We start from the raw sequence: 21,053 nt of genomic DNA on the forward strand, positions 1-21,053 counted from the left end.
AGCAGTGAAATTAAGACTTGTAAAGGTTGAGGACAAAATTTACCAACTTCAAATTGTTTTGTTGTAGTTATGATGGGTTAATGTCGTGTGTGATGCAGATAACAGATTAAACATGTTGTAAGAGTATATTGTATTTATTGTCATTAGGTCCGACATACTATTGCAAAAGTATACAAATAACTTTTGATAAAATTATTTAAAGGTATACAAAATATTTTTTTTTGCCTTTAATCTGAGAGGAAGATAGTATTCTGATACACAGAAAGATAGACAAGAGCTGGAGTATTGGGGACATTTTATACTAGGTTTAGAGTTTCTATTTGAAAAAGTGAACCAAGAAGGGACTTAAATATAACTATGACACAAACAGATTTGCAGTCAGGGTTATCTTCAGATGGGACATAAATGATAGCACAGGCAGAGAGGTAAAGAGATGGCCATAGCCCCAATCACCATAAAAGAGAGGTGGAAACGAAGGACTACAGGAATTACAGTAGGACTATTCAGAAGCTGAAAAACTAATGGGGTTAGAAAACAGAAGTTTCTTATTTATAAAGAAATGGACTTCTCTCCAGGTTATCTAAACATGATAGTTTGTAGTTGTGAGTTATAATATGTGTAAATATGTGTTTACACACCCCATACGTTGTCAGGGAAATGATAGAAGAGAAAGTAAAATCTCTATCTAGGGCACCTATTTAAGATGTTGATTTGTCACATCCTGAAAATTACCCTTGGAGGAAATCCATCAATTTATCCAAGCAGTGATATAAAGTGTCTAGTATATGAATGACCTTGCAACTCACTGGATGTGTCCAGTGCATTATCGGACCTAATTGTTGTTTGACTGGGGGAGCCTGAGCTTCTCCAGAATTTAGGTTCTCTGCCTGGTAAGCCAACTGAACAGAAGAAAAAGTGGCATTGATGAAACTAATTTATCGCACAAATAGCACATTGGTATAATGTATTTAACATCATTTGTTACACTAATGTCAATGTCTTATGAATGATGAATGCATCTGAATGCAATGGTTTTTCCCTAAAGTTTACAGCATCTCAAAGGTCAGTTTCACATTCTAAAATCAGTGCGTTTGACTCAATTTCGTAAACATGCATTGATCTCTTTCCATGTGCCAATCACTGCACTAATGCCAGGACTCTAAAGGAGTCACAGAAGGGAACAGACTCAGCCAGTTAGAACCAGGATGTAAACCAATCCATTAAGTTGAAACAGACTGGAGAGATATATGGTGTACCTCTCTTTACAGGAAAACAGATGCTAAGTCTCAACTCTAGAGATAATCTCACAATCTAATTATTACTTAGTTCTAATAACCATATTAACACTTCAGAACTTCGGAGAAAGGGATTGGAAATATTCACATTTGACTCAAGTACAAATATGTTCATTGATACAGTAAACGGTTATGAACATAATTTGGAATTTAACTTTGGCAAGTATTTTGTGAGCGAGTAGCACCTTTTACCCATGTTCAGATTTTATCATATTTTGCTTGTTTGGTCTCTAAATGAGAATTTATCCTTCCCTACGTTCAGAATGAGGAGTAGGTGTGATAAATAGGTTTTTAAGTGTAATAATTGAAATAATCCACAGCTTTACAGAGAGTTCGAAGGTCCTCGTGAATCCTGCTTAGCCTCCCTTTGTTGTTTGATTTGAAAGGGATCTAGCAATCCACAGAACTATTGTAGGTGAATGGGTACAGAATTCACATCAATGGTACTGTCATCTGTCACGATCAAATTCATTCAGTTTGCCTACCACTTCTCAATGTTAAGAGGGGGGAAGGGTACTTTTGTTTAAAAAAAATGCATTCATGCCAACACAGTACCAAAAAAAAAAAAAAGAAAGAAAAGAAAAGAAAAAAAGAACCCACAAAGCTCTCTTAGTCCTTTGCAAGCAAACAGTAAAATTGCAGAAGTGTGGATGGAGCAGTGTGCCCTAGTCACAGTTCAGTAGCAATTACTGAGGATGATTGTGTTTGCTCTCTCCAGGAGATGTCACTACAGAGACCGGCAAGGACACGCTTCACCTATTTGTGGCAAAAATACAACCAGGGGTGGTGATGGAAGCAGGGGAGATGTGAAGCTTCACTCACACTAAAAATACATTTGTTCATTTAAACTGCATTCTTCCTCTGAGTAAAGGGGGGAAGAAATAACAAACAATGTATAGCTTGCTTTAGAAAAACTTTTATGTTTTGTACTTGTTCATTAAGGAAGGCCACTTTTAACTACACTTACAGAAGGGTTGCTGATAAAAATACCTGAAAAGGGAAGTCGTTGGTTGTTGTATACCACGATAAAAGCACTTTATTTTTTCCAAAGTGAAGTCATGTATACTTTATTAGAACTTCAGGGCAAGAGTTTGTTTATAAGGCTTTCAATATATGTTTTTTATGCTTTTGCTTCCATAAATATAAAAGAACAGAAATATTTTTACTTGGTGGAGCTGAAAATTTAGCTATTCAGCTTCAGGGATCAAAATTTTTACAGCGTATATGACTCAACTCTCGAAAAGAGATTGTAGATTTTATCTATAAGATTTCTCTCATAACTCCACACATATTGTGGTGTAGATACGGGCATAGAGAAGCATGTGTTATTAATTGCATTGTAGATATTAGAATCAAACACTATATTTAGGCATTCAATTATCACAGGACTAATTTTATCTAATCTGTCTAATCTATTAATTGTGAATTGATTGAGACTTAATTTAGATATATCTAAAGACAACTGAATCCCATAACTTAAAAAAAAATACTGGATCCCCTGGGTGGTCATTTGGCTGAGCGTCTGACTTGATTTTGGCTCAGTGAGGTCGAGTCCCACATAGGGCTCTGTACTGACAGCATGGAGCCTGATTGAGATTCTTTTCTCTCTCTGCCTCTCCCCCCATGTGCGCATGCCCACTCTCTCTCTCAAAATAAATAAATATTTAAAAACTTGTTTGATGCCATACAGTAAATGTAAGCACATAAATAACAATACAATTTGTTTTTCAGTCTTTACATCAGTACCTACCGCATTGCTTAATGCAGGGAGGCAATCAGTACATACTTGTATATCAAATTACTTAATTAATGAAGGCATATAGTTCTATTCATAGAAATCTAATTATCCTCACACATCGTCATCTTGATTTTCATATGGGCCAAACAAAAATTGAGTAGGAAGAAAAATAGGTTTTAATTATTTGATAAGGAAGAGATATTTTCTAAAGGAACGTCTCCTCATCTCAATGTTACCCGTCATTATTTGTACCAGTTCCTCTCTAACACTGAGGATCCTAGGCTGAAAATTTCTAATGAGGGGAATTTTTCTTGTTAAACATAAAAAAATCCTTGAGCAACTTCCAAGGAAATGTTTTGTTTGTGCTTGTTTTCATCAGGCAGTTATTTTATACATGATAAATCAGTTCACATCTAGTAAACTCTCTCACCTGTCATAATACTGTCATTCTTAAGTATTATATACAGTATTCCATAGTGAGTGAGAGTAACTTTTTTCTGTTAAACATTTATCTATTATATTTTCAAATTTTACTAAATTAGTAGGTTAGTAATTATACTAAATTAGTATATATTGATTGCCCCCAAATTTGATGATATAAATAAGATTTAGATGGCAAACTGTATATTTACAGTGAAATTTATCAGAGGTATGTTTAAGCAACTATGATTACATGTGTTAGAGAGATTGCTTTAAATAGAGGGAACAAAGAGAATTAAGTAGGGTGGACAAGCTGACGTGTGAATCACTCAGTGAGCTTATGCTAGTCAGTGGGCATGAAAAGGAAGACAGAACAGTGCTTTCTGTTGATTAAATTCAACTTCTGCAAGATTTGTAATTGAGCATCTCACAATGCAGTGTGTAATTTGTGTTCAAATGCCCAGTACAGATTTTCATATCACTTGGTTACTCATTTTATCTGTAATCATCTTAAGAAATCTCAATATGTTTCAATGCCAGAAGAAAAACTGACTGTTGAGCCTAATTAATGGGGTTCTTTATGGTTGACTTAAGTGACTTTTAGAAAAATTTTGCTTATGCTAATTCACTTTACATACCAAATTTAGAGCTTAATTTCCAGACTTACCGTAGCATCTATCATTTCTAAGCTATTTTCTAAGGCACATGCGTATTTCTAATACAAAATTAGATCTTACGTATTTTTTTTTCAACGTTTTTTTATTTTTATTTTTGGGACAGAGAGAGACAGAGCATGAACGGGGGAGGGGCAGAGAGAGAGGGAGACACAGAATCGGAAACAGGCTCCAGGCTCCAAGCCATCAGCCCAGAGCCCGACGCGGGGCTCGAACTCACGGACCGCGAGATGGTGACCTGGCTGAAGTCGGACGCTTAACCGACTGCACCACCCAGGCGCCCCACGTATTTTTTTTAAAGTATTCATATCCTTTATATCCTTGAAGAAAACATTACATGATTATGTTGAAAAGCAAAAGAGAGAAGCGTTGTTAGTAGCATCTTGACTATCAGTTAATAACTTGCCATAGTGGTCTCCAAGTTTTCAACACTCTGACAAAGTTGAGAAATATTTCACAGTGTCCATTATAGAGTAGATTTTCAAATGGAAATCAAGCACTCTGAAACAAACATTAGAAATATGAAGGGTCAGAGACTTGGGGAGAGGGAAGCATTTATAAGTGATTCTTACATGTTTTCTTGGGAGTTCTCCTAATCATTGCCATGAAAAAATTGGTGTGTGTGCTTCATAAATACAGTCCACACATAGACACTTGAGGAAAGAAGGGTACTAAGTAGGAAAAGGAAACCATACAATTAGAGGCAAAAAAGCACACAAAAAAACACACACAAAAACATTTGATGTAAATGTTGAATACTTTACAGTTTGTCAAGTGGTAACTCATTTGTGTCATCTATCTCCTCTTAGATACTTCGTAAAAATGTCTAAAATGAAAAGATTTATGATAGGTTCTTAATTAGAGGCCAGCGGCCTAGGGAAGTAAGATCTGCTATGTGCCCATGACTGCTTTAGCTCTTTCTCCTAATAACTGAACTGCCCAGCCATTCACATTCCATATGAGATATCTTATACAATGCAATAAAATACATGAAACATTTCTTACTGTTAGGGGAATTATTAATGGCACACAATTAAAAATTTTCCAGGCTTCAGTGCATTTGATAAATCCATGGGTATCAAACAATAAATACAAAATGGCAGGCTTCATGCATATGATAATGGTGGCATTTAGTTTTATCTCTTTAGCATTCAAATTCTTAGAAATATTTGATGTCCTTTAGAATTTGAATGTATGAAGATTGCTTTCTTTTCTATTTATCCACAATAGAAGTTGCCAGAATATTAAAATAAACAAAATCACAAATTCTAAACTGGTTCTAAGAGATCAAGATGGCCTTAACGTTTCCCTTAGCTTGACTACACCCTCAGCAGGTTTCTTGCTGCTGTGGGCCCCTGACTTCCCTCTGCTAGCAGCTCTTACAGAATCCAGATGTAATCACAGAGATCCCTCTTCTTCTGTTCTTTACACTTGTTACTATAGAAAACTTGTAATTGGGAATATTTTCTCTTTACTTTTTTTTTAATATTTAATTAATTTATTTATTTTGAGAGGCAGAGAGGGAGAGGGAGAATCCCAAGCAGGCTCCACAGTATCAGCACAGAGCCTGACACCTGGTCGACCCATGAACCATGAGAACATGACCTGAGCTGAAACCCAGAGTCCCATGCTTAACCAACTGGGACCCATCTCTGACCTTTTAAAGTGTATGTAAATCCTTTCAAAAAGCCTCTTGCCATTTTTATAACCCAGGAATATCTGTTCAAGGACCTGGGAGTCATCACTTTAAAATGTAATTATCAGGCAAGATAGCGTCCCCATCTATCAGCTTCTCTGAGAAGGTAGTATCCTAACTTGTGCAACTTCCTTGCACCAGTGGTAATAGTGTCATGAGATATAGATAGCCTACAACCCCCTCCACCCCAGCTCCTAAAAACTCTCCTGCTGGGAGTTGAGTGGAGTTGAGTTCAGACCACACTCTGGTCTAAGTACAATCTCCTTGAAGTCTTGTTTAACTTTTCCAGCACAATCTTTGCTTTGATAGTTAATATTATTAAGGATTATAAAATACATAGATTTATTAAAGGCCCAAAAGAAATGTAAGACTTACCATCCTCTGAATTCTAAAACAATTATTTATTTTAAACCCTTCAATGTTGTAATCATTCATATACTTTTATGTATTTAGTATTACTATATTCAGTGGTTAAAAATCTTCAGTGAATCTTCGAATATTGAACAATCTTATTGAACATAAGTATCTGTAAAACAACTGATAATAGGAATTAGATTTAATGAATAATTTGTTATACAAAAGAAATTGTTCCCAAATGGTTTCATACATTGCCAAATAGGATCCTTGCACAACCCTGTAAAGGAGATGATATTATCTTTCCAATAGAAAACTGAGGCTTAAGTCTTCTGCCCATTAGTTAATTGGATTATTCATTTTGTGGGTATTGACTTGTATAAGTTCTTCCTGGATTTTGGATACTAAACCTTAATCAGAAATGTCATTTGCAAATATCTTCTCCCATTCCAAAGCTTGCCTTTTAGTGTTGTTGACTGTTTCCTTTGCTGTGCAGAAGATTTTTTTATCTTGATGAAGCCCCAATAGTTTATTTTTTGCTTTTGTTTCCCATGCCTCTGGAGATGTGTCTAGTAAGAAGTTGCTACAGCCAATGTCGAAGAAGTTACTGCCTATTTTCCCCTCTAGGGTTTTGATGGTTTTCTGCCTCACGTGTAGGTCTTTCATCCATTTTAAATTCTCCAAAGAAGACATACAGATGGCCAAAGACACATGAAAAGATGCTCATCATCACTGATTATCAGGGAAATTCAAGTCAGAAGTACAATAGGATATCACCTCATACCTGTCAAAATGGTGAATATCAACAAGATACAACAGGTCTTGATGAGGATGTGGAGAAAGAGAAATCCTCTTGCACTGTTGGTGGGAATGCAATCTGGTGCAGCCACTCTGGAACACAGTATGGAATTTCTTTAAAAAGTTAAAAATAGGGGTGCCTGGGTGGCTCAGTCGGTTGAGCGTCCGACTTCGCTCAGGTCACGATCTCACGGTCCGTGAGTTCGAGCCCCGCATCGGGCTCTGTGCTGACAGCTCAGAGCCTGGAGCCTGCTTCAGATTCTGTGTCTCCCTCTCTCTCTGGCCCTCCCCCCATTCATGCTCTGTCTCTGTCTCAAAAATAAATAAATGTTAAAAAAAAATTAAAAAAAAAGTTAAAAATAGAACTATCCTATGATCCAGAAATTGCATTACTAGGTATTTACCCAAAGGATATAAAAATATTGATTCAAAGGGATACATGCACTCCAGTGTTCATAGCAGCATTATCAACAATAACCAATAGCCATTCATCAAACTGATAAGTGGATAAAGAACACACACACACACAGACACATATATAATCAGAGAAATGAAATTCATATATATATATAAAGGAATCAGAGAAATGAAATTTTGCCATTTGCAATGATGTGGATGGAGCTAGAGTGTATTACACTAAGCAAAATCAGTCAGGGAAATATAAATACCATATGATTTTATTCACATGTGGAATTTAAGAAATGAAACAAATGAACAAAGGGGAAAGGGGGAAATGAGGCAAACTATAAGAAACTCTTAACTAAAGAACAAACTGAGGGTTGATGAAGGGAGGTGGGTGGATGGGCTAGATGGGTGAAGGAGGGCACTTGTAATGAGCCCTGGGTATGGTATGTAAGTGATAAATCACTGAATTCTCCTGAAACTAATGTAGTATATGTTGGCTAACTAGAGTTTGAATAAAAAATTGAAACAAAAAAAAAAAAAGAAAAAGAAAAAAGAAAATTGAAGCTTAGAGTAGCTAAGAAACTTGACAGAGGTAAAACACTTTCTAAACTATGAACTTGCCTAAACTCAAAGCCTGAGATTTTCTATTATTTTGTTTATTATTTGTGGGGAAGATTATGATTTTTTTCCAACCATTTTTGGTCATTTTTATAGATATTACTTTGGAACATATTTATCTCAGAAAATGCCAACTTTACATTAATGACCTATACATTTGCTTATTCTAAAAGTAATGCTTTCCATGTATATTCAACCTGCAAATATTTGAAATTTATACATTTAAGCCTCAAACTTGCTTTATTTCTAATTAGAATAGTCCTAGCTCAGAAATATTTTTCAAATATGAAAAATACCATTTTTATTTATGCCAGCTATATTTCACACATACTGTTTTGGTATGCTAGTAGCATGTGATCTTTGATGCATATAAAGTGGATTATCTCCACACTAAATGGATCCAAATTGTTGCTGATGCTTTTGCTGTGAAGATTTATAACATAGTTCATTTTTCTTCTTTTTAGGTTTTATATATACCATCTGTATATGTGTTCCGGCTTTGAGTCTACCATTCACGATAACTGAGGTAAGACTGAAAAAGCCAAATACCCATTTTTGTGCAAAGGGTAACTCAATTAAAGAGAACATTAAGTAAATGCCTCTTGTTTAAAATCTATGCATTTTACTTTGGCAAATTTATATATATATAAATATATATAATATAATATATAATATAAATATAAATATATATAATATAAATATAAATATATATATAAATATATATAATATAATATATAATATAAATATATATAAATTGTATTTTTATATATTATTTTTATTTATATAATATATAAATCACATATAAACTTATATGTAAATACATATATAAACTTTATTATAGCTATTTCACTCATACTAGGAATTTTTTTTAAATTTTAGTTTAGAGCGTTTGATAATATTATAGCTTATTGTATGGATCTTGGAGTCTAATGGAATTTGGTTTTAGTCCTCTCTCTAATACATAGTTTCTAGTGTTATTAAGTTTCATGTATACCAAATAATTTTCTTCTATGTGATGCAAAAAAATAACCTTTCTATACAATGCGATATTTTAAGGTTAATTTATAATACAATACTATTCTCTATTTGTTTTCATCTTTACTTCCCTTCTTCCATGTTAGTTCACTCTGAATTTGTATGACAATCAAATCTATCTTAAATGATCAGGCCTATTTCAATTCCAATGAATGGAAATCCATTTCTAAGGGGCCAAAACAACAGAAGAGAATTATATTTCTTAGTTAAAACAAAACATGATGTCAGTCTTAGAAATGGCTAGCCCAGGGTTTTCAGTGAAATCAGGGACTTTATCCTCTCATTTCTGTTTTTCTTTGATGCTTTCATAATCTCAGATCAGATCAATTGATGGCTGGCTCTTTTTCCAGGTTTGTATTCTTATAGTTCAGTGATCACAAAGGATCTGTAGTTCTAGATTAAAGAAGAAAAGGAGCTACTTTATTGTCAAAACAATTTGAAAATTCCTAGGGAAGGACACAAACATATTTGGATCATGTCACATGCATACACATTGGACCAACATCATTGTTGAGAAAGTGGTACATAGAATATTATGAATATAAATATTACAAATAGATGGCTGATGTGTGAGTGTGAGAAACTGGTCAATCAAAAACAGTATCCCCAGTTTTTCGTGTCTTCTAACAAATTGTCAAGGGCGTGTGTCAAACAACTGAATATGAAATTTCCTCTGAAAATTTATGCAGTGCTTAATTTCCATGTTCTTTATGAAAAATTAACATTTTATATACAGCATTGTTAATTGCAAATAAAATAACATCACCACTGAGTAATATAAATGCCATAGGCTAGCTTCATTAGATTAATGAGCCAATGACTCCAACCTTGATGTCTCTCCTAATTATGCACAATGCACTGTTTCTTTCAAAAGAAGACATCTAATTAATTAGATACAAATGTCATCTATAGGTCATTGACAGCTAAGATGATCACTGATGATTCAGTTTAGTCCAAGGTAACTTAATACTCCTCTGGGATTTTCAGAAAATGTCATCTTTTAATCAAAACCTCCTGTAGTGAAGGATTATAGAAAAGTAAGTCTCCAAATCTTTAACTTTTTCACACAAAGTAACTGTTATCTAATCTGAGAGATAAATGCAGTGTTTTCCAGATACACACATGTGAAGATTTCCTTTTAGTCATGTCAACTAATTAGACATTTGAAAGAAGCATGTGCTTAAGAAATAAAAGGTTCATTCACATTTTTCATTGTCAATATTTAAAACTTCATTCTTCTTTAAGAGAAGAAATATGATGTATTCTTAATAGCAATACATTATTTCCACCATTTAGTCCTGAAAAACAACCCTTTCTGATATTTTTATGTTCATATTTAAGCATATTGAAGTTGATACTCTGGGAATATTCATTAAATATGTTCTTTTACAAAGTAAAAAAATAACAGTACCTTGTTGAATGATTGAAAGCAGTATACTGTTGCAAACTAAGAGGAAATGTCTACAAACCCTATATTATTTAAAGTGTCATGAAGGGCGCCTGAGTAGTTCAGTCTGACTTCAGCTCAGGTCATGATCTCGTGGTCCGTGGGTTCAAGCCCTGCATCGGGCTCTGTGCCGACAGCTCGGAGCCTGGAGCCTGCTTTGGATTCTGTGTCTCCCTCTCTCTCTCTGCACCTCCCCTGCTTGTACTCTGTCTCTCTCTCTCTATCTCAAAAATAAATAAATAAATATTTAAAAATAACAGAGTTTCACGAAAAGATTAAAATTAGGAATAGAACAAAAATATTTTATTCTTCCCTCAATCTTCATGCCAATTATCTGAATAATATGATGCCAAATAATGAATATGATCATTAATATCATAGAATATTTTTACGTCTAGAGTTCTCACCCAGAATATTATCAAAATATTTACACACTTACTCTGGTACTTATAAACTTTGGCAAGTAGACTACTCTTTATAAAATTATTTATTCTACAAATGGCATTGCACCAAACACCCTTATTTATAAAGGAAAAGGATTTAGATTTCATATATCTTATATTTATTGGAAAATGAAAATTTTATTTTCTCTGTGTTTTATCCTAAAAGGACAAAATCTTCTCATCTTATTTGTGGACTTAAATTTTAAAGATCAGAAGAGGTGATATAATACACATGTACATTATGTTGATTTTTTAATAATCCCCTTTCAAAAAAATATGATAGAATTGTTATACTACTTCCCTAAGATATGATTTAACTAAAATTTGGTTTTCTGATTTTTTTTTATTCAAAAGTCCAGTCTCATTACCTTTTATGTTTACTTATAATGCATGAACTGGAACAAAACACCCCTATAAGAAAACATTGCTATATGTTAGCTGAGTAGATTCTTCAGGGCCTCTGAATTCTAGATAGCCATATATAGAACTTACTATTTCAACAGATTTTTAAATAAAGCATCTTTCTGTCTATGTAAAATAAAATCCTATAGCCTCAAATGTAACATGAGAGTTATAAGAATAATTTTGAAAAGATACTTTCATAGAAGTTACAATCCAAAGAGATCACTAGGCATAAATATGACTAAAATACTAAGTAGAAGTTTTCTAAAGTACTAGGAATATTGCTAGGTCCTGGAATCAAGGAAGGTATGATCAAGGGAATAAAGTGACATTTATTTTGGGCCTTGATGAGAGGTTATTACCAGATGTGATAGCATGTAGAGAATAATCTAGGTAGAGATTGGACCGTAAATAAATGCAAAATGCAAATGAAGAAGTGACATTTCTAGGAAATGGCAAACATTACAGAATTTTATTGGTGTCTAGGATGTATAAATAGGGGTATACAAGAGCAAATGCCTTAAAAATATGGTTGGAGATCAATGATTTATGCTCTGTAAATTCCTGTTTGGTTTATTTTGGTCAGAGTTTTCATTGTGGAAACAACTCATTTGGAAAACTTTTAGAGATTTCATCTCACAGTATACTGTGGGATAAATTAGAGTAAAAGAAACGTATGTAGGAATTTTCAGCTTTTTAAATCCGTGCTTCTCCCCCATTTACATTAATTATATAGCCTCATGGCTTCCATTCTATTATATCAGTAACATGGATTTTATTTGAAATTTTAAAAATTTACTATAACAAAAAGGAAACCAAAACAAAGGTTAATGGGCAAAATTACATGCATATAAAAGCTAAATTTTTAACAAATAATTATAGAGCTTAATGCTTTAGAATAATGCAAAGATACTCAAATTACTACTTAAGTTTACATGACTTATTTATTTTCGTTTAACCTAATTTAACCACAGTGTTAAATTAAAAAAAAAAGTTTTAATGTTAATTTTTGAGAGAGAGAGAGAGCATGAACAGGGGAGGAGCAGAGTGATAGGGAGACAGAATCAGAAGCAGGCTCCAGGCTCCGAGCTGGTCAGCACAGAGCTCAACGCGGGGCTCAAACTCACAACCCATAAGATCATGATCTGAGCCGAAGTTGGACGCTTAACCAACTGAACCACCCAGGCACCCCACCACAATGTTAAATTTTAATTTAACATGCATGTGTATCTATGCTTGTAAGTTTTATTTCAGGGTAGAGATCATAGGGTATTGTTCAAAAGAGGAGCATGATGAATGAAACTCTTAAATGGCATACTGTTTACGTTTATGGTCCACAATTTTTAAATTATGCATTTTACTTTAATGAAAGAGTAATTTTGCAGCACCACAGATTAAGTTCTACCTTAAATTTCAGGCCAAGGACTGTTCAAAATAGGTTGTAACCATTTATTTATTGAGCATGTGGTATATTCCTATGTTGATGGTAATGGATAGGAAGGTAGAGAATCAGAAGTGCCAGAATCATTGCTTCATCAGACATTGCAAACAGAGCTGACATATTTGAATATGAATAAAAAAGAATGGGTTAACATCATGGAAGAGTAAAAATAGAAAACACGAGATATATAGCAATATTCAAATCTACTGTAAGAGGCCAGGGGAAACCTCTGTAAGGAATTCATATTTAAGGTTAAGCTAAGAAGTGGTGCTCAAAGTGTGGTCCCTGGAAAGCACATAGGAACTCTATAAGAAATGGAAATTTTCCAACTGGACCCCAGATGTACTAAGTCAGAAAGAGTGCAAGATCGAGGAAACTGTGTTGTAACATATACCTTCCTGGTGATTTCAGTGTGCAGTGCAGGTTGGGAATGTATGATCTAAACTCCTACAGGAAGAGAAGAAATTGATTGAGCAAGAGGTGGGAGTGGAATGTTCCATGCATTATGCTTCAGGTATGAAGAGAGAGAGATTTGGTTAAAAAACTAAAAGAAGACAAAAGCACAGGGAAAATGAGATAAAATAATGCTAGGTGTACAATCAGGGGCTCAATTGTGAAGAACTCTAGGAGAACTTTGTACTTTATTTTAAAAAGTATTCAATTATGTATTTGTAGTATGTCATTTTATATAAAGTCACAAATACCTATTCCTTACAAAAGTAGTATATTTAAGGTATTATTAGAGTCTACAAACCATTCTCATTATGGCACCAAGCAATGGTGCCTTTGCCTTTCGTTATATATAATCTCCTCAGCTCCTTTCTTACTTTTATGTGTTACAGAACAACTAAATTTAATAGATAACAATTAAAAACCACTCTACTTTCTACAGTATTGTGCCAACAGATTTAAATTAACCAATATGCATAAAGATAAGTAACTAAAAAACTATTTCCATACATATAATACTCTATAATATTATACTTTATATTTCAAGAAGCACTTTTGCATATATGTTAACAATGTCAATATCCTTTAAAAAGATCTATTGTACACTTACAAATTTAAAAAGTCTTATCTAATATTCCATACTAAGTAATATCTATAGAGGGACATAAACTTCATACAATATGTATTTTTCATCTGTTTTCTTTACTGATGCCCTTCAAGCACTTGTAAGAGTGCTTGTAAGTACCATTGTAGGTACAGTAATTGAGTCACTATAACATTATCAGCTACTAGTATATATAGATTTAATGTCAAAACATTTAGTTGGTCATGTAATTTTACAATCTTCCATTACAGATAATCATGTTGCCCATCTCAGTCTTTCTCCATTTATGCTGCATGGTAGGCTACTTAAAATGATATATATATAGAAGGTTCTATCATATGCAGATTCTTTCTTTCAATACTAGGTTTACTTTTTCAATTTCTTATCACCTAACCCTCATACAAATTTTAGCTGGCCAGGTTGAAACAGGATTTGACTTTTTCCTTAATATCTACTGTATATATATACTACACACAGACACACAGACACACACACACACACACACATTTTAAATCTACTTTGTTTTGTGCAGTCATGTGAAGTGAAAGATTCATCTGTCTTCTGCATAAAAATCAAGCAGTGAGTAGTCATTGTGACAATACATAGAGGCAGCTCTTTGCTCATCCTTTCAGCCATAGCAAAGAGAGGGATTAAAAAGAGAAGAGTGAAGATGCACATTTTTCCGTTATGTTTTTATACAGCCCCAAATAAGCTTGTTACACCTAGAGGTTTAAAAAAAATGTATTTCTCCCAGTATGCCTTGTATTAAAATGTATGTCTGCCTTGGCAACCTTCTACATATTTATATCCTACTTCCATTGGGTCTTAACTTTCTCAAAATACAAGTAAACAATAAAGCATTGGAACACATTGGATGAAGCCAGTGAACAGAAGTCATTTTCTGCATTTGTACCACATTAGGTACATCTTTGTTTTTTGCTCTAAAATAAAATGTATACACCTCAATTGGAAGGATGATGTAAAACTAACATATAAAACATATAGATAAAGCAATAAGATAATTGGAAAACACAGTTATATTTGACAATATCGTTCATAAATGCTAAACAGGCAATGTGTCTGGGCCCCTCCTATGACATACATCTCTACAAATACACCGTCTCCATAGGAAACCAAATTAAGTTTCAAGTTTCATCATAAATTTAGTTTTTTGTGTGTATGAAAAAAGAATTGTATATACATATGTAGAATATTTTGGCTCTCTTTGGAGCCATGAAGGAAAAACAGATAAGGAAAAACAGACAACTCTATAATAAATAAACATGGGTTAAATTCTAAACATTTTTATTTATTAGATTCTGATTTGCCCCTTAGCAGTAGAGATTCTCAAGAATGATGGTAGAAAGTCTGGTTCTGAAGTACATTTACCTGGGTTCAATTTGAACTTTGTCACACAACCCTAGATGATTTGGACAAGTTATGTAACTTCTTTTAATTTGGAATGGGATATTCTAAGGAGCAAATGAGGTAAGACATAATGCGCTTTGTTCAGATACAATATTTAAGAAATATGTGCCATCCATGACATTAAAGATAGAAATAAAAATAATATGTAAGGTACACTATAGATTTCTCTCATGTTTTAAATTTGTGAGATCCACTTTTACTGTTTCTTTTATATCCCTATCTAAAGTGTGTTATTTTTTATAGTATTTACAGCTTTTATCAGTAAAGCAAAAATAAATTTGTGGGGCCTTTAATTGTATTGGTGTAGAAAATACCGCACTCTAAATCTACATACAATTTTTTTTTTTCTTTTCTTGATTCTTTTATCTGTTCCCATTTCTCTACCCTCTGAAAACCCATTAATTATTTTGGAAAAAAAATCAGATTGTTAGTATTCCGCTCATATTTTAGTTCTGATATTATAAGGCTGTTGAGCAAAATAAGAATTCAAATTCTGTAACACTAAATGTGATCATGATCTTGCAAATCTGTGCGAATCTTGGTTTTTAATATTTGTAACTACCTTATTTAGCTTTTTGTTCTGTTTGTTCATATTAATCCCTTAATTGTTTTTCACATTTCTATCTGGTAAGTTATGTACTTTTGTTCTCCAAACTTTACTTTGTCATTTGTATTCTCACCTTGGTGCCCTGATTAATGGTGTGACCCTTGGTAATTTGCTCTGTGACTCCACAGATCTCTGTTAACTCTGCAGGCCGTTGGGATACACAGTGTTTCTAAAAGAAAAGACTGTGTCTATAAGTCCTTGGCAATGTTTAAAATACATATGTCTGATGACATAAAGTAGAAGTACTTATTGGAGGTATAAATGGGCTTCTGCGGATCTTTGTGACATTTTTCTAGGAATGGAATCATTTTGTGAAGCTTATTGATTGGGTTCAAGGGAGATCAGTGAATCAGTTGTAAAAACTGCACTTCATATTTTGTAATCTTGGCAATGAATGCACTGACCAATTTCAAGGTTTAGAAGAAAAGAATCAGAAACAATGCTGCATTTGTTTAGAAATGTGCGGAATGTGTTAGATAAACCAATCAATACCTAATTACTAGTCTGCAGCCTTCTCTGTTTTAATGCTCAGGCTTTCACAGAGATAAACCACCTGCTGTGTGACCTGATGTATTTGTTCTGACAGCACTTTTAAAGGGACTGCTCACAACCTGGCAATAACTTCCAGAAGAAATAATTTTCCGAGAGACTTATTTCCCCACACATATCCGACTAAATATACAAAGCCAAAGAAACTCATGAACAAATAAATGTATGAAGTCCAGAATCTCCAATTCTATATAACATCAGTGAAATGTAATAAAAAAAAAACACACTTATTTCTCACTACAATTAATGGAAAAACCCCAAGGGTACTAGTTATTATGTACAATTCTATCTATGACTATATGTATGTTGGTTAATGGGTAAAAGCTATTTCTAACTATCACATTTGCTCAAACCTGTGATCAGTCCACAGAGGCACTGAAGGCTCTCACTGGTGCTCTCCACAATTCCACCAAAATATAATTTAGAAAAAAATATTCAAAGATTTTATTTTGTGTCATTCATGCATTGATTGCAAGCAAGACTCTGCTAAGTCTGAGTAGAATTCAGGTATTCATAATCTATGGTCCTTATAATTCCTCTTTCTCTAATAAGCAAGATAAATATGTACCCAGGGTATCTGATTACAAGACACTGTTTTCCTTTTCCTTGAAATTCTGAAAGTATGGTGCTTCAGCCAAAACAAGTCTTCAGGGGGAAAGGGAAAAGAAGGCAGCATAGGAACATTTTCTTCCCTTAGGGTATCTTGAAAACACTTTTTAAATTGAATTAATGTAATTAAGATGCTTACATGCAAAAATGGAGAAAATACTCCATCTAGACCTTATATGAAAATCTCAGGAAAACTGTATATAATTTTAAAAGTTACCTTAAAAATTCAGATGCATTATAAATGGTAGATGCAACAACGATGTTCAGTATTACTGCTGTGGATTAATTTTTTTTGGTAGTTCATATAATAGTCCTTATTGATTTTTTTTTGTTATTGATTTACTTTTTAAAAAGAAACATTATCCACATATCTTCAAAGTGTCATTCGTTTCTACCTTTTCTGTCATTTTTTTAAAAACTACTTTATTTACGTGTCATTCACTTCTGGGAGAAGTTTGCCCTTTTTGCCAGCGATTACAATTTTTACACTGTAACCTTTGTCATCAATTATTTCAAATACTAATTGTATTACATTATTTTGGGTTTCTACAGATAGTTTCCCCCAATTCACATAACTTGGTTTTCAATTCTAGCTCACAAAGTCCACATTGTCTGACATTATTAAGAGTAAGAATGTAAATACTCCCTGAAATTTCATTCTGTTTAATGGAGCAATTTTTTTTGTTTTGAGTTGTGACTTTCCTCCAAATATCCTCTTGTGTGCAGAATTTTTCCATAAGAGCACGCTTTTTTTGTTTCATCTTACTTATTTTTGAGTGAAGAGATATTAAATCAGACCCAGCATTTAAATATTTGCAGGTAATGTGGAAGCTGCTTCTTTGGGTGCTCTTAGATTTTATTTCCCAGGGTGTGAACTGGAGTGGAGATTGAATTATTCAACCTCCAATATAGTTTTCAGGACTTGCGGACTTTGTGGGGTCTTTTTGTTTGTTTTAATATTTTTAAAGTTTATTTATTTTGAGAGAGAGAGAGAGAGAGAGAGAGAGAGAGAGAGAGAGAGAATGAGAGAGAGAATCCAAAGCAGGCTCTTCATTGTCAGTGCACAGCCCAGTTCGGGACTCAAATCCACAAAAGCGAGATCATGACCTGAGCCAAAATCGAGGGTCGGAGGCTTAACTGACTGACCCACCCGGGTACACCCAGGACCTGCAGACGTGGATCTACACTACCGCAGTGTAGTGGAGAATAGTGAAATGGGATCTGTCCTCGCTCTGCTTTGACTAATTTTGAAATTGATATGTAATGGGAAGGGACTTTATTGAAGCAGAATTTATAAAATTATGCAACTGCTATAAGCAACACACCAGGGTGAACTCTTCCTCTGAAACTTGTCCTATCACCATTCTTTCTGCAATCATTTTTCTAAGCTAAATAGAGGGCTTGCCAAAGGTATCAGGACCTAGAACTGACCAGCCCCTACTTCTCAGCTGTTTTTAAAGCTCTTGCTTGTAGCTACATTTAGAAAAGAGGCTGTGATCTTCTGACCACTATAGCCAGTAGTTGATCAGAAATGTGAGCATGCGTGAACGGGAGAGAGGGAAAGAGAATAGTTTGTGCTTCTTTCACCCAGATGTCTTAGTTCTCCTGGGCTACTTTAGCAGAATACCACAGATTGGGTAGCTCATAAACAATGGAAATATATTTCTCACTTCTCAAGACTGCAAAGTCCAAGATTAGGGTGCCAGCGTGGCCCAGTGAGGATCCTCTTCCTGGCTAATAATCAGCTCCTTTTCACTATGTCCTGTTATGGTGGATGGAACTGTTTGAAGAGCACTAATCCTATTCATAAGGGCTCTACCTTCATGACCTAATCACCTCCCAAAGGCCCCATCTTCTAACACCATCACATTAGGCATTATGATTCTAACTTGTGAATTTTGTGGAGACATAAACATTCAGACCTTAGCAACAGACATGCACTTTTTGTTAGGTTATATATATTCATAGGTTATATATAGATGCACATATATAGTTAACATATACATGTATAATCATATTTATATTAATATAAATGGGCATTTATGTTCACATGTGTATGTGTAACGTATGTAGTGTTTAATATACGTGTGATAATGTATGCATGCCAGAATGCATATTGTGTGTGTACATGTGTGTGTATATGCACATGCAAGCACATGCTCTTGTATATGATTAATGTGTTGCAAAGTAACAAATCATGCAAATTTATGCAAAATGCATAATTTCATTTTTCTGTGATTCTGTTAATCCACCAAAGTTTTCTCTCATCAGTCATAAAAGTTCCACTTTTCTTCATAAAATCTGTGTCTCTGAACTATAATGTGCCTCCTATTGGTATAAAAGGAAGACTCAAAGCTTTTTTAAAACCTTGAATACTCAGAAGCTCTTTTTATTTTTTTTAATGTTTATTTTTGAGAAAAAGAGAGACTGAGAACGAGTGGGGGAGGGGCAGAGAGAGGGAGACACAGAATCTGAAGCAGGCTCCAGGCTCTGAGCTGTCAGCACAGAGCCCAACACGGAGCTCGAACCCATAAACCGTGAGAACATGACTTGAGCCGATGTCAGAAACTTAACCAACCAAGCCACCCAGGCATCCCTCAGAAACTCTTTTTTTTTACAGACAGCGATTTCATGGACTCCTTTAGTGCTTTCAGTCAGTTCCATGTCCCAGTAATCACAATAAAATATATTCCTAAATATAATTGTCAGTTTTGAGATATTTAATGCTTTCTCACTCCCATGCCTCCCTAATTTAACTGTGGCTATCTCCATGCCATCAGGAGCAGGGTGGGAAGACATACCCTTAATCTGAACTTTGTTTCAAAGATGATTTTTTAATGGGCTTTTGTCACTCAAAGACTTTGTCAGTCATATTTTATTTGGATTGTAGAATTTGATTTAACACTCCAGGGGCCTGTATTTCTGGACTGTCTCTATTTTTAGAAGTTCTGCTTGAAAATCATTTAATTTTTTTCTTTGCTCATCTCTTTCACATAAAAACCTGCTATAAGCAGCTGATAGGACTCAATACATACGATATCATACTCTCACCTTCTTTCTTGCCTTTTTGCCTAGGGCATCAGACACAATTGCACATGGGCCTCCCTTCACGTAATTGAAGGCAATAGTTTGGCAAATAATTTTTCCACGATAAATCACAACTCTCTAGTCTTCCTACCTTTGATCTTCATTTCATTGCTCTCTGTCACTTTACCACTAATCCAAGGATGTGTATTTAAGGTACTTTTATGCCAGGATTCCTACTTAAAAATACAGTTTTGTATTAAGGAGGAGCACTTGTAGCATACACCAAAATAAAAGTGACAACACGATATAAATGTATTCCTAGCTGTCATAACAATTCAAGGAGTGTTCTACAGACAGCTTTCCAACCAGTAACTCAGGGAGCAATCCTTCCTTAGTCTTGTGGATCCACTATTCTCTAGGCCCTGGGATTTCTCTCTTTTCCCTGCTGTTGGGGAAAAGAGTGAGGATACTACAGAAAATATTTGCATCGGGCGGGTCTGGAAGGGGCATCTCTCACTTGGCCACATAATATTGGCCAGAACTCACTGAAGTGGCCAAGGCTCACAGTGAGGGAGTCCACGAATTATGGTCCAACTGCATCCCAGGAAAGAAGGGAAACACATAAATGTTGGTGAACGTAGTCTCTTCTGCAGGTGCTTTAAGAAGAAGAGGCCCAAAGAGGTTACATTCTCGATATTATCTGAGTGCCAACCAAGAATATAGAATCACTTATGATAGCTCATGAAAGGAGACATAATTGTGACGTACAAGAAAGGGGTATCCCAGTGATTTGAAGTTAGCAATCATGATTTGACAAGGTCTCATAAAACTTATAGTTGGGAAATCATTAGAAATTAATATTTATGTTTTATCCAATATTTGAGGCTACATGATCATGTCATCATTACTTCTGCCTGGATGTTTGCCCAGTCTCTAATCTTTCTCCTGGTCTTTTCAGCTTTATTTTGCATATAGACCCGTAGTAAAGCAAGATTCTAGAGAGTGTGCTTGCT

The sequence above is a fragment of the Prionailurus bengalensis genome, chromosome A1 (assembly GCF_016509475.1).
Source record: "Prionailurus bengalensis isolate Pbe53 chromosome A1, Fcat_Pben_1.1_paternal_pri, whole genome shotgun sequence".
Taxonomy (NCBI): Eukaryota; Metazoa; Chordata; class Mammalia; order Carnivora; family Felidae; genus Prionailurus; species Prionailurus bengalensis.